The sequence below is a fragment of the Dromiciops gliroides genome, chromosome 4 (assembly GCF_019393635.1).
Source record: "Dromiciops gliroides isolate mDroGli1 chromosome 4, mDroGli1.pri, whole genome shotgun sequence".
In the NCBI taxonomy this organism is placed as follows: Eukaryota; Metazoa; Chordata; class Mammalia; order Microbiotheria; family Microbiotheriidae; genus Dromiciops; species Dromiciops gliroides.
In genome coordinates this window covers 360,002,745-360,015,725 of record NC_057864.1, presented here as the reverse complement: position 1 = coordinate 360,015,725, position 12,981 = coordinate 360,002,745, and the positions used below count along the sequence as shown (strand labels likewise).

The 12,981-nt window shown below is 39.2% G+C and overlaps 1 protein-coding gene across 2 annotated transcripts in view; it reads right to left on the bottom strand.

Moving 5' to 3' along the window:
- NCOA7 (nuclear receptor coactivator 7) overlaps positions 1–12,277 on the bottom strand; it is a 196,356-nt gene extending 184,079 nt beyond the window's left edge. For both annotated transcript variants that reach the window (XM_044002156.1, XM_044002157.1), the window contains exon 1: positions 12,126–12,277. The gene's annotated coding sequence lies outside the window, so the exon portion shown is untranslated. The remainder of the gene's footprint in view (positions 1–12,125) is intronic.
- Between the last annotated feature and the right edge of the window lie 704 nt (positions 12,278–12,981).

Below are 12,981 nucleotides of genomic sequence, written 5' to 3'. Positions count from 1 at the left end.
ACAACTTCTCCCATGTCAGAAGCTTACTCTCTTCTCATTCTTCTCACTTCTGAGTCTAGTTTCTTTCAGTTATTTCAAATACAGAGACCTTTCTTGATCTCCCCAGTTAATGCTCCACCCCACCCCCATCCTTGCAAGGTTAGCTTCTAGTCTTCAAAAGTTGTCCAAGAGAGAACACTTGCATGAGGTCACGTTGACCCTGTGTGCCATTTCTGAGGTGGGACACCTAACTATTCACATAGGAAAAGTTAAGTGGATAATTAATGCCTTCTATCAGCATAATCTAATGGAAAGAACACTGGCTCTGGAGTCAGAGGGCCTGGGTTCAGATCCTGACTATAATCCTTATTTATGGGAACTTGGACAAGTTAATTAGACTTTTTGGGCCTCTGTTTCTTTATCTTTAAAATAAGGGGGTTGAATTTGATAGCCTCAGATTCATTCTAGGTTTGTAATCTCATGATATATTATTAGACTTTAGAATTCATCTATTAGTAGATAAGAGGTATCTAGATGGCTCAGTGGATAGAGTGCTAAACCTAGAACTAGGAAGACTTGAGTTCAAATGTGACCATATAGCAAAGAATTGGAAATTGAGGGGATGCCCATCAAAGTGGGGAATGGTTAAACAAGTTGTGGTATATGAATGTAATGGAGCACTACTGTGCTGTAAGAAATGATAAGCAGATGGATTTCAGACAAACCTGGAAAGACGTACATGAATTGATGCTGAGTGAAATGAGCAGATCCAAGAGAACATTGTACACAGTATTAACATTATTTTGTGATGATCAGCTGTGATAGACTTAACTCTTCTCAGCAATACAATGATCCAAGACAATGCCAAAAGACTTATGGTGGAACATGCTCTCCACATTCAGAAAAAGAACTATGGAATCTTAATGCAGACTGAAGCATACTATTTTCACTTTTGTTGGGTTTTTTTGTTATTCTTCTCGTTTATCCTTTCTTGTGCTTTTTATCTTTTGTTTTGATTAATGTGGAAATATGTTTGACATGATTGTAATGTATAACCTATATAAAATTGCTTACTGGCCTCCAGAGGGGGGAAGAACAGGAGGGTGGGAGAAAAATCTGGAACTCAAAAAACAGCTTTACATGTAATTGAGAAAAATGAAAAATGAAAAAAAATTAAAAGCTGACCACAGACACTTACTGCAACCCTGGGCAAGTCACTTAACCTTTGTTTACCTCAATCCACTGAAGGAGGAGATGGCAAACCACCCCAGTATATTTGCCAAGAAAACCCCATGGATAGTGGGGTCCATGGGGTCATGAAGATTCAGACACAACGGAATGACTGAACAATCAGTGGATAACACATGTATATGTCTTGGACAAATATTTCAGATTGACAATAAACAGGGGTCAGAATTGAATAGGAGAAAGAGAATTAGCTAGATTACATTTGAAAAATTGTTCAGTGCTTTTTGTGACTGCAAGCTTTTTGAAACAGAAACCTATCTTTTTAAACACCAATATTCTTCTAGTAATACTACACAGTTGTGAATCATGGAACAACATCACCTTTGAAATAAAAATTGAAGATTACCCAAAAAGAAATAGTGACGTGTAGAGCAAATTTAAATAGATGAAAAGATATTGCCAATGAAGAGCTTTGCATAAGAGGCATAAAAGATATCATCCAAGATATGCATGATGAAAAAAAATGAGTAGAGAAAGGATTAAGAAATAGACTGGTACCCATATTATATCAAGAACCCTAAAGGAAGACCCCCATAAATGTTGAATAGACTCTTTATGGAGAATTTCTGAGAAAAAATGAACAAGATTTGCACAATAGGAGAAGGTGTGGATCAATTGCAATGTACACTACTGGAGAGAGTGTCCACATAGATCAGATCACAGTTATCAAAGTACTGAAAAATAGGTCCTTGAATTTGGAGTCAAAGTGTCTGGGTTCATAGGCCAGCTCTGATGACAATCAATTTAGGCCTATTTCCTCACCTAAAAAATAAGGGAGGGTGGAAAAAATTATCTGTATTGTTCGTTACAATTCCAAAATTCTATGATCAATTCAATTTACATTCTCTAGTTTACATTTTCTAAAGAAAACTAACTTAAGAGTTCTATACCAATGCTTATATTACTAAAGGTATTTTATTTTGAAGAAAGGGAGAATGGTGTAATTGATAAAAAGCTGGTTGCAAGGACAAAGAAGACCTCACTTCATGTCCTGCCTGACACAGCACACCTGGGCTATGTGACCTCATGGAAGTCACTGACTCTTAAACAACTTTCTAAGACTAGAATTTGCAGAGAGGGCACTGACGTTCATTGGTATTAGCAGTTTCTTTACATGGGAGTTGCCTATATCCATGAAATCATATATTCAATCCCTCTCCCTCTCCTAATTTATACTTGAGACTCTAATCTTATCCTGAGATAAAATACAAAAGGTAAGCAAAGAAGTCAAAACCAAGCAAAACATGAAGCAAGTGAGATGTGGGCTAGGACAATGAGGAAGTAAAAAAGATAGTACATGTTGGGGGGGAAAAAGGGAATAGAAGCAAAGTATGCAAAAATGAACAAGAGCTGCTCTTTCAGACAATTAAAAAAACCCAAACCTTTGATGGAAAACAGGTATGCTGTTATGCAACAGCAAATGTTATTTAAACAATTAAAGCAGTTCCAGGATTAGAACCATAGAAATATGGAAGTTTACAGCTTTGAAGTCAGATTGTCCAATCCTAAAATTTTGATGAAAATATGAGAGATTAAGTGACTTTTCTAAGATCACACAGCAGTTTACTGAGTACACTGGGACTCAACCCTGGGTGTCCTTGACTCTTATATCAGTGTTCTATCACACGATACTGACTCTCAGAAATAAAAGCTATTCCTAATTTGATTGTGAAAGGTCATATTCTTATAATCTATTTAAAAGAGAAAAAATCATCAAATAACAAGATTGAAAGAAGTATGTGTGTCTTGATAAACTGATTCAAACATTCTGTAGAGCAATTTGGAACTATGACCAAAGGACTATAAAACTATGCATACTCTTTGACCTAGCAATACCACTACTAGGTTGGTATCCTAAAAGAGAGTTTTAAAAAGTTGAATTCGAAATTGGGATGATGCCTATCAATTGGGAAATGGATGAACAAATTGTGGGGTGAGATTAGGTTGGAGCACTATTGTGATGTAAGAAATGATGAGCAGGGTGCTATATCAGAAGGACTTATGAAAAATGCAACACATCTACAGAGAAAAAAACCAACAGTATCTGAGTACAGATTGAAGCATAATTTTTTTGCTAGTTCTAATGTGGAAATGCTTTGCACGACTGCACATGTATAATGTATTGAATTGCTTGAATTCTTAAGGAGGGGTAGGGAGGGAGGGAGGAAGAGAATTTGGAATATAAAGTTTTTAAAAATTGATGTGAAAATTTGCTTTTACATGTAACTTGGGGAAAATTCTAAATAAATAAATAGATAAGAAAGAAGTATGTGTGCATATGTGTGCATAGTAGAAGGAGATAGACTGATAGTTTAAAAAAGTGCTCCAGATTTCTCTCCCTATTCTACTGTCTGTCTTATTAGCACTGCTGATCTGGAACTTTGATAGTACACTTAACCAGGGGTGATCAGACTCTGGGAAAAACTGGCTCATGCAATCCAAACTCACAGGAGACTGATTTGTACCAGAAAGCCAATTTAATAATTTACAATAAAACATTTCTCTTCCCAGTAGGGAAGCATTCTTAGCAAACCAAATTAAGATCAGAAGTCTGCTTGGTGAAAACAGAATAAGAAAAAGTAAAGTGCCTGATGGGATAAACCTGCCCATGCCTGCCAAATGTTCCTGACCCCCTAACAGTAGAGGAGACACATCACCCCCAAGTTTCTCCCAAATGCCCTATTTTCAATACTTGTAGTAAATCTTTCATTTCTGATTATTTCAATATTATAATGTGGTTGCTTCAAGGATAGAATCTTTAGCAGGGTAAGCTGTCTTAATATCTAATGGCTTCTCAATGTCTCTAATCAAGGAAAATTCGTTTACTCTGATGCTCCTAAAGTTGTATCGACATAATGCTTATGTATCTCACTAAAAAGTGAAAAATTCATCACCACCATTCATTTTTACAGGTATCATGTAGATTTAAATAACAGGTCATATAAGTAGAGCTGTAAGAGACCTTAGCATCTGACCTCCTCTTTTAAACCCAATGGAAGACTGAAGTCCACAAAAGGTCAAGTCACTTTTTTAAGGTTACACAATAAGTTTGTGGCATAACAAAAATCAGGACTCAGGTCTTCTGACTCATACATTGCACCATGCTGAATCCAAACTTCTTCATGGAGTTTAGTCACATCTGTTTGTTCACAAAGATAGGATGTAACAGAAACCTCCCCTTGAGCCACTTATCTAAAACCAAAAAGCACCTACTTACACCAATATAAAGTCCTGATTAAGGAACAACACACTCTAGTCTTTACAAGTTTGTGATCTAGAAGGCAGATGAAGTAAAATCCTTGAATAACATGACTGAGGAAGGGAGGTAATCATTTTTGCAGAATCATCCCACAATTGCTGCTTATAACAAAAAGGCTTCCAATTCTGAGGTGAGACAAGGAATCTTTCCCTCCCCCTTAAGGGAAAAAAAATAATGCTTTAAGCCAAGAAAAAAACAGTACATCCATCCTCAAAAATGATAAAATGCTTGAATTAGAGAAACAAAATCAAGATGGTCAAGATTATTACAGTATTTTTAAAAGGTCATGCAATTCTATTTTTTTAATTAACAAGCATTTATTTTCTCTTGCTCTCATTTCCTACTCACCCACCCCTAAAAATGAATAAAGCAAAACAAAATCCTTGTAACAACTATGTATAGTCAATCATAACAAATTCTTATGGATTTGTCTGAAAATGTATGTTTCAGGATACAAAAAAGGAGTCCTATCAGTGTGGTGGTATTGACAGAAAAACTGCAACTTTGAATGCTTAATACTGTTCTTTTTCTTTATTCACCAAAGCTTCTCTAGCTTCAAAACAATTCTCACATTCATCATATCCTCTCTCCACTTACATAGGCACCTCCCCATCACCTCCAGCCTAGACTACTGCAATAGCCTATTATATGATGTCCCAGCATTGAGCCTCTACCCTCTCCAATTCATCCTCCACTCAGCTGTTAATTGATTTTCCTAAGATACAGGTCTGATCATCTCAAACATACACAAAAACTCTAGCAACTCCCTCAAGGTTTAAATATAAATCCCAGTTTGATATTTAAAGCCCTTTACAACTTGACCCCTTCCTATCTAAACTTCTTATGTTTTACTCAGTTCCTCCCACAATACTGGCAAATACTTCCTGCCTTTTCATTGGCTGTCCCCCATGATTGGAATGCACTCCCTCAGCTCCTACTCACGGATACTCTGGTTTTCTTTGAGACTCAGTTCAAATGTCTCCTTGTTCATAAGACTCTACTAGGTCACCCATACCTACTTCCCCTCCCCTACCCCAACTGCTAGTGAATTCCTTCCCTAAACTATCTTGGATTGACATTGTATATATTCAGTAGTTTTGTATGTGTGTACAGTATCTCCCCTAAGTAAACTCCTTGAAGGCAGAGACTCTTTTATTTTTGTCACTATATCCTCAATGTTTAATGCAGTGCCTATGTCATAGCAAGCATTTAATAAATGTTTGTACATTGACAGGCTCATTTGCTTCCTCCCTAAAGAGTGTCCAAGATATTTTACGATGTCTTATTTAAAAATAGTGCTCACAGGGGCAGCTAGGTGGCGCAGTGGATAAAGCACCAGCCCTGTATTCAGGAGGACCTGAGTTCAAATCCAACCTCTGACACTTGACACTTACTAGCTGTGTGACCCTAGGCAAGTCACTTAACCCTCACTGCCCCACAAAAATAAACAACAAAAAAAACCCAACCAAACAAAAATAGTGCTCACAACACCATTGTGAGTTCAAAATAATACACTGAGAAATAACAAACTTCCAAAACAAGATAATCATCCCAGCCCTTTTTAAAAAAAATGAAATACAATAGAACATAGTTGTACCAAGATACCAAAAGTGCTACAAATATCTTTGACCCAACAATGCCACTATTAGGTCTTTATCCCAAAAAGATCATAAAAAAGGGAAAAGGGATCTGCATGTACAAAAATATTTATAGCTGCTCTTTTTATGGTGGCAAAGAATTGGAAATTGAGGGGATGCCCACCAATTGGGGAATGGCTAAACAAGTTGTGGTATATGAACGTAATGGAATACTATTGTCCTGTAAGAAATGACGAGAAGAGGATTTAAGAGAAACCTGGAAAGACTTACATGAAGTGATGCTGAGTGAAATGAGCAGAACCAGGAGAACACTGTACACAGTATCAATAACATTGTGAGAGGATCAACCATGATAGACTTAGCTCTTCTCAGAAGTGCAATGATCCAAGACAATTCCAAAGGACTCATGATGGAAAATGCTCTCCACATCCAGAAAAAAGAACTGTGGAATCTGGATGCAGATTAAACCATACTATGTCTATTTTTTTTTTGGTGAGGTTTTTCCCTTTTGTTTTGATTCTTCTTTTACAACATGACTAATGCAGAAATATGTTTAATGTGATTGTACATATATAACCTATATCAGATTGCTTTCTGTCTTGGGGAGGGGAGAGGGAAAAAAATTTGGAACTAGAAATCTTATAAATACATGTAACTAGAAAATAATAAAATGCTTTTATGATTAAAAAAAGAAAAGGGGTGGGAGAAGGAAGAAAGGAAATGAATGCATAGAAAGATTTAGGTAAAGATTGGAGATGGGATTGGACTTTGAAATTTAGGGAAGATTAGAACATTCTACCTGAATCAGAGCAGAGTTAGAGAAGTAGTCAAATACCAAGTGCTAAATAAGCATGAAGAGTTAATATTACTCATGGTTAGGTCAGTGAAAAAGAATGTAAGATTTAGAGTCAGAAGACCTTGAGTTCAAATCCTAGCTTTGTCAGTCACTACTGATGTGACTTTAGGCAAGTCACTTGACCTCTCTGGGACTCAGTTTCCTCAACTATAAAATGGACAGGTTGGACTAGATGACTTGAAAGACCCATTCCACCTCTAAATTTATGATCCTGTGACCTATCCATACATACATCTATTAACCAGAGACCTTTTTTGGGTGTATGCTTTTCTCTTCTAACAAAGACTAAATTTATACTTGGCCAAAAAAAGTTATGGTTTTACAGGCCCTGGAGTCAGGAGAACTTAAGTTCAAATCTGACCTCAGATACTTGACACTTACTAGCTGTGTGACCCTGGGCAAGTCACTTAACCCTCATTGCCCTGCAAAAAAAAAAAAAGAGAAAAAGAATGAAGAACAAAGAAGAAAGAAGGAAGGAAGAAGGAGAAGAAGAAGAAGAAGTTGTATGGTTTAAAAAATGTTTTATACTAACAGGTCAAATAGTGTAAGCTTCTATTCGTACAACTAGCTTACCATCATACTTCTTTTTGGCAGTATAGAGATTGTCCAAAGTATACCCAGGAATAAATAACAATAATAATAACTCATTTATATAGTGCTTTTTCCTTATGATAATGCTTCGTGGCGCAGTGGATAGAGCACTGGTCTTGGATTCAGGAGGACCTGAGTTCAAATCCAGCTTCAGACACTTGGCACTTAACTAGATGTGTGACCCTGGGCAAGTCACTTAACCCTCATTGCCCTGGCAAAAAAATTTTTTTTTAAATTATTGATGGCACACTTAAATGTATATATTAATTCACATGAGCAACTAGAGGCTAACATTTTCCTAAGATTGCTAAACAGTATCTAAAGCTACCAGAAGTAGCAGTTAAGATAAGAAAAAAATGTATCACCAGAAATGGCATTCCTGGCAGCTAAATTAGAGCAGTGGATAGAATGCTGGGCCTGAAGGCAAGAAGATCTTAAATGTAGACTCAGAGCTGACTGTGTGAAACAGCGGCTACCTTCCAGGATTCATCATCTTTTTGTAGATGAAGAAACTGAAAGTCTGAGAGTTAAACCTTGTCTAGGTATGGTCAAATAGCTTGTGGCTGAGGCTAGACTTGAATCCATCTCCAGGCTCCAAGTTCATCACTCTTCTACTATGTAGTGCAAGAAAAAGAAAATTTTATATTAGTTATATTGAGAAGTATTTGTATTTCCAGCTGAAATCCGAATTTACCATAATCTAGTTATAGTCATTCATTATTTTAAAGAAAAATCATGAAGGTCAAAATATAGTTATAAGGTATTTTATAATGTATATTACCTCTCTCCATTAAAAAAGTAGAACATTATTCATAAATATTAATGAGGGTATATGTTCTTTTTACTAAGTGTAATTATGTAATAATGAACTTAATTTCAATTTTGACAATTTGTAAAGTTGTTATAATTATAAAATACACAGAATGTTCTGATTCATTTTGATTCAGATATTTTGAGGGATCTGTGAAACCAGAGATGTGAATATTCCTTGCAAATGTAGAGTTCACAGCTGCTACCTGTCCATGTCCTCCAGTAAATTTTCTATGTGGAGTTCACTCAACATATCGGGGCCTTTCTCTAGATCTCTTGACATTATATGACAATAAATGGTACGTGCCATAAGTGCTTATTATGTTCCAGGTACACTTTACAAATATTGTTTCATTTGATCCTCACAATCCTGGAAGGTAGCCGCTGTTTCACACCGTCAGTTCTGAGTCTACATTTAAGCTCAGATCTTCCTGCCTGCAGGCCCAGCATTCTATCCACTGCTCTAATTTAGCTGCCAGGAATGCCATTTCTGGTGATACATTTTTTTCTTATCTTAACTTCTACTTCTGGTAGCTTTAGATACTGTTTAGCAATCTTAGGAAAATGTTAGCCTCTAGTTGCTCATGTGAATTAATATATACATTTAAGTGTGCCATCAATTATTTTTTTTATTTTTTATTTTTTGGCAGGGCAATGAGGGTTAAGTGACTTGCCCAGGGTCACACAGCTAGTAAGTATCAAGTGTCTGAGGCTGGATTTGAACTCAGGTCCTCCTGAATCCAAGGCCAGTTCTCTATCCACTGCACCACCTAGCTGCCCCCATGAATTATTTTAAAACTATTTTTTCAACATTTTGATTGACTGGTAAGTCTCAGTAAGCACATTTGATGTTATTTTAAGAAATTTTCACAATTAGGTACAAAGATTCCAAACAAATGATAATATAGAATGGTATAGGGAAGAGAGGCCCTCAGTTCAATTCCTGACTCTGTTTTTAGTCCTTCTGGACCTCAGTTTCTTCACCTCTAAAATGAGGAGATTGGGCTTGTTGTAAGGTTCCTTCAGAATCTAAATCTATGACAGGTGACTAAAGGGACTGCAAGAGTACATTGGATAGTAACATAAGTATCTTTGCCTTAAAAAAGTGTTGAAGACTATTGTGGAAATGAAATAAAATATATGTTGCCATAAGACAGGAAACTCTGAAGGAATACTTATAATCTATTCGATTTAATTCAGTTTAATATATATTTACTTAGCATTTGCTAAGTGCCTAGAAAAACAGGGATAAAAATAAGTATTGTCATATATTTTGTAATCTAATAGATTACAGAATCTCAGAGTTTGGAGCAAACTCAAAGGCCATCTCACCTAACTCATACTTGTATAAGAATCCCTGAACAAATGGTCATGCAGGTTTTGCCTGAAGACCTCTAACGAAGAGGGTCCAACTGAGGCTGTTCATTCCCTTTTGGGATAGCTCAAAGTTTTTGTTTGCTTATTTTTTCTCCTGGGGTCAATCCTCTATCTGCCTCTTTGAAAATTTTACCCATAGTTCCTAATTCTACCCTCTGGGGCCAAGCCATATGACAGCCCTTCATTTACTGTCCTTGCCAAGTCATCTTTATATTAAATTTCCTCATTTCACCCAATTTTCACTATCCTATTTGCCTTCTTTGTGACCCAATTCTAGCCTGAAAATGTGCTTCCTAAAATGTAGCACACAGAACTAAAAACAATTAGACATGTTGTCTAACCAGAGCAGAGTACGGGGAACGATGTGGACACTAATTCTAGATATTATGCCTTTTCTCAATGTAGCCTAAAACTACATTAACTTTTTTGACTGTCATATCACACATTGTTGACACAAAATGAGTCTAAAAACCACTAAAGCAAACTCCACCCAACAGTTGGAAGGTAAATAAAACAAGAACTAGGTATGAAAATTAATCAGTTGACAAGGGCAAAAAATGTAAATAGTAATATGAACATGGAAAAAAGGTATATGAAGATAATGGAAATCAACAACATCCCACTGAGCAATCTCAAGAGACATTGGTCATTAAGCAAGGAAGTTGGAAAGGAGCCAAAGCTATCACACACAACCAAGGATGTAAGGGATAAAGAGCAATCCTGGGATTTTACGGAATGTAGAAAACAATCCTAATAGGCCATGTCTATTGCTATATTGATTCTGTGGGTGATTTCACAGAAATGCAAAATGTTCCAGTTGGAAGGTGCCTTAAAGATCACTCTCATGTTACACATGAGGGAACTGAGGTGCCACAGAAGTGAAATGACTTGCTTAGCTTGGAAACACCTGCTATGTTGTGAGCAAACCTATTCAAATATAAGGCTAGGGTCTGATTGGTATTACACATTTAGATTCAACCAGAATTTCCCAAGAGAATGGGCACTCCTTAGATTTGTTTTGATTTTGATCTTACCTGTAATATAACAGATATCCAAAGATCACTTTGCAACTCAAAAACAAAGCAAAGTAAAACCTGGCAACCATATAAGTTTTTCTCTGAAGAAACTTGAAAATTTAAATTTAAAACTTAAATTTTATTCCTTTCAGTAGTTAAGGATATTTTAGTTGAAATCGGTTTTTAAAAACCACCTACAATGGGAAAATTGCAAGTTTAGAAGGCAATATTAATTTAAATCTAGGGATTTGGGGGAAGATTGCACTATAATTAACACAACAATTATTAATATATACAACATGGATTGGAAAAAGAAGACAGAAAATGCCACCTAGTTTTGAGAAATTATTCAAGTTGGAGAGACATCCACAAAGAAGATGAAAATTGAGATAGTATTGATAGAGATCAATTTGTATTTTCATTCCATATTATGGTCTCTGTTGATTTTCCAAAGAACCAAACCACTTAAAGTCAATCTCAAATCAAAGAGAGGAGTAGTAGGAAAACATTATTTTGTCAGCTGTTCGGTGTTTTGAACTTGAAAGAGATCAATACAATTTCTCTAGAAGATAAGCAAATAAGATCAGGTTGGAAGTTGAGCTAGACACATGATTGCTGGCCCTTCAATAAAACACTGCAGCACATTCCCACCCCACATCCCGTACCTAGGACAAATCTTGGAATCTTAATATCTATGCCTTTTTGAATAAACAGAGGCCCAGGGGTAGGAGCCATAGAATCATCCCAACCTCTTTCATTTAATAACAGTTTGAAATACATTTCACCTCAAACCCATCCTTCTCTCATTAGGCCTAAAATGTTCATATAAATAGGCAAAAGGCACTAATCTGAGTTCGACCTGTCAGATAAAGAAAAAAAAAGGAAAGACCTCGAGCCATGAAATGCATAAACGCCCACACTCTCCTCATGTGCTTCTCTAAAATAAGCTCCTCCATACTGGCTACCGCCTGGGGCTGGAGAAAGAGGGCAGGAATATTTCCAGAACACATACACGGAACTCGTAGAACCCACCTGTCTGTCCACCCACCGCCCACCAGCTAAGCCACCTGTCCTGCCCCCGCCCCCTAGCCTGGTTCTTCCCCAGGGGGGAGCGGAAGAGCAATGCCTTCCCTTCTCTCTCGGAAACATTTTTGAACTTCACAAGGCTCTGAAGCCGGGTGTACAGTGAGACCGAGCTCGCATCCCGCCATTAGGACTCCTCTGAGCACATTCTGGAGAAAACCCGGCGGCTGGGGAGTATCCTCCTCTCCGCTCGGAACCCCACCCCCACCCCCATCCCCATCCCTCTTCTCCAGCATCAGCTGCAGCAGCAGCGGCATCTGCTACATCAGCAGTCGCTAAGAGTACGGCTCTCCGGGTTCCTTACTCACCTACAGGGCTGAAGAGCCTATCCCGACAGCCCGGGAGGAGGTGTCCAGGAAGACGCATATCTGGCCTTGGCCGCTGGAAGAGGAGCTATCGCTGCCGCCGTTGCTGTTGCTGCTGCCGCCGCCGAAGCCGCTGCTGCCCGGAGCGGGGGAGCCCATCCTCTCTCTCCCTCTCTCCTGAGGAAGGAGGGGTCGGGGTGGGGGTGGGGGTGGGGGTAGGGGAGGAGGAAAGAGCTCCGAGGAGTGGAAGGGGGAGGAGGCAGCGGAGCTGGCTGAGTCGCGCGCACCCGGGGCCCCCCACGTTCCAAGCCGCTGTTGTGGCCGCAGCTGTCCAGGGAGGGATCGAGGGGTCTCCCAGAGCCAGACAGCTAAGGCTGCACGCACCGCCTAGGCTCCGGGCCGCCGCGGCGAGCTCACAGCCTCCTCCCGGAGAATCATGGTTGCCGAAGCTGCCCTTCTCTCCGCCCTGGTGGCTCTGTCCGCTACGCCCCGGGCACGATCCTGACCCGCTTTCCAGATGGTCCTCAGTGGAGCCGGGGCAGCAGCGAGGCTGCCCGCAGCTGCGGCAGCATCCCTGCCCCCGCCCCTGCCCCCGCCAGCTCAGGTCGCTGTCACCTCCCCACGGCCGCGGCTGACACCTCCCCAACCACCACCAGCGCTGGCGGAACCGCTGGCTCTGCTCGAAAGCACCGAGAACCAGAGCCCCTGCCTGGGAGACAGCGGCAACCCCGCCCCGCACGCGATCAGCGGCGCGCGCCTGCTGCCTTCTCAGGCCCTGGCCCCATTGTGACGCGGTCGGGCGCGAGCCCGCAGAGTGTCGGGCTGGGACTGGCCGAACCCCTGAAGCTCCGCTAGAGCG